This window comes from Gavia stellata, unplaced genomic scaffold (assembly GCF_030936135.1).
Source record: "Gavia stellata isolate bGavSte3 unplaced genomic scaffold, bGavSte3.hap2 HAP2_SCAFFOLD_111, whole genome shotgun sequence".
Taxonomy (NCBI): domain Eukaryota; kingdom Metazoa; phylum Chordata; class Aves; order Gaviiformes; family Gaviidae; genus Gavia; species Gavia stellata.
The window spans coordinates 115,001-117,500 of record NW_026777101.1 but is presented as its reverse complement, the minus strand read 5'-3'; positions in this window follow the sequence as shown (position 1 = coordinate 117,500).

Below are 2,500 nucleotides of genomic sequence, written 5' to 3'. Positions count from 1 at the left end.
CCTCATCGATCGGTTGAAGGGGAGAGAGGGCGGAAAAGCCGAGGCCACGCTCCTGGGACAGCGACGGCCGCACACGCCCAGCGCCACCCCCCGGGAGGGCACCCGGGGACGCCTCGGCGCGCGCTACCTGCGGCTCTGCAGCGGTCGAAGGAGGGGGACCGGGACAGGTGCCGCCGGCGCCACCCGCTCCGTGCAACGAGTCCCTTGAGCGACGTCAACGGGAACGCTGGAAGGCCGCAGCACACCTGCGACTCCACGCGCTCCTTCGGCGGTCGAGAGCACCGGCACGACCGCCGCCGGTCGCCGGGCTTTGCCGCGTTCGAGAGCACCGGCACCGACCGCCGCCGGTCGCCGGGCTTTGCCGCGTTCGAGAGCACCGGCACCGACCGCCGCCGGTCGCCGGGCTTTGCCGCGTTCGAGAGCACCGGCACCGACCGCCGCCGGTCGCCGGGCTTTGCCCGCGTTCGAGAGCACCGGCACCGACCGCCGCCGGTCGCCGGGCTTTGCCCGCGTTCGAGAGCACCGGCACGACCGCCGCCGGTCGCCGGGCTTTGCCCGCGTTCGAGAGCACCGGCACGACCGCCGCCGGTCGCCCGTCTACGCCCGCCCAGCAGGATGATACCACTCGCCCTGCAGAGGGAGAGAGAGGCCGGAGAAAAGCCGGGGGGGGGAAAAAAAAAAAAAAAAAGAAAAAAGGACGGGGAAAACACAAAAAGCCACCCAAAAAACGGGCAGGCGAGACGCCACACGCCACGCCTCACCCGTGCCGTTGGCGGGTGTTTCTGGAGCCAGGGAGTAAGGCCACCGGAGGCGCGAGGCACACCTCCCGACTCCCTGACGCACTGCGCTCGGGCTGCCAGCCACCGGGACCGGCTGCGACGCTCTTGCCGGCCTGCCTCGCGGGCTCCAGCTTAGGGCCGGAGAAGGAAGAGGGAGGGGGAACAACCGCAAAAAGCCCAAAAAGCCGAGGCACGACTGCGCCGCGCGCCCGTCCCCCCGTCCCCGGGCGCTCGCGAGCGCGGCAGCAGCCGGCATGCTTCACGAGCATCTCCGGTGCCTCACCACGGACCAGCATGGGCCTCGGCCGCCATCGGCCGCGCGGGCAACCGTCCCGAACGGGCGGAAAAACGGCCAAACACGCCGAGGCAACCGCCACAACGGCCGCCAAGCGCCCCAGCCGCGCGGGTCGAGTCGCGCTCGTACTGCCCTGACCGCGAGCCACCGCTCGCGCATATAGAACGTACCACTAAGTCCACAGCCCCTGCGAACTCCAAGAGCGCTAACTCCTCCCGCCGGGGAGGCCCGCCAATGACGCTGCCTGTTACGATGACGTAACTGGAGGCAGCGCGACACAGCGACCCCTTGGTCACGTCCCCGCGAGCGGCGCGGCAAACAGGTCTACCGTTCAGCTCGAGCACTGCGACCAAGTCCCGCCGGAGCCCGGTAGACGTGGCGGCCGGCGCCGGAGCCCGGTAGACGTGGCGGCCGGCGCCGGAGCCCGGTAGACGAGGCGGCCGGCGCCGGAGCCCGGTAGACGAGGCGGCCGGCGCCGGAGCCCGGTAGACGAGGCGGCCGGCGCCGGAGCCCGGTAGACGTGGCGGCCGGCGCCGGAGCCCGGTAGACGAGGCGGCCGGCGCCGGAGCCCGGTAGACGAGGCGGCCGGCGCCGGAGCCCGGTAGACGAGGCGGCCGGCGCCGGAGCCCGGTAGACGAGGCGGCCGGCGCCGGAGCCCGGTAGACGTGGCGGCCGGCGCCGGAGCCCGGTAGACGTGGCGGCCGGCGCCGGAGCCCGGTAGACGTGGCGGCCGGCGCCGGAGCACGGTGGACGTGGCGGCCGGCGCCGGAGCCCGGTAGACCTGTCAAACGGGGCCGGAGCCCGGCAGACGTGGCGGCCGGCGCCCGAGCCCGGCAGACCCGTCGGCCGGCGCCCGAGCCCCGTAGACCCGTCGGGCGGCGCCCGAGCCCCGTAGACCGTTCGGCCGGCGCCCGAGCCCCGTAGACCGTTCGGCCGGCGCCCGAGCCCGGCAGACCCGTCGGCCGGCGCCCGAGCCCGGTAGACCGTTCGGTCGGCGCCCGAGCCCGGCGGGCCCGTCGGCCGGCGCCCGAGCCCGGCGGACCCGTCGGCCGGCCCTCGAGCCCGGTAGACCCGCCGTCCGGCGCCCGAGCCCAGTAGACCGTTCGGTCAGCGCCCGAGCCCGGCAGACCCGTTGGCCGGCGCCGGGGCCCGGTAGACCCGTCGGTCGGCGCCCGAGCCCCGTAGGCCCGTCGGCTGGCGCCCGAGCCCCGTAGGCCCACCGCCCGGCGCCCGAGCCCGGTAGACCCGTCGGCCGGCGCCAGAGCCTGCTAGACCTGGCGACCGGCTGGCTGACCTGGAAGGAAGGAAGGAAGGAAGGAAGGAAGGAAGGAAGGAAGGAAGGAAGGAAGGAAGGAAGGAAGGAGGGAAGTAAGGAAGGAAGGAAGGCAGGCAGGCAGGCAGGCAGGCAGGCGTGGAAGCGAGTAAA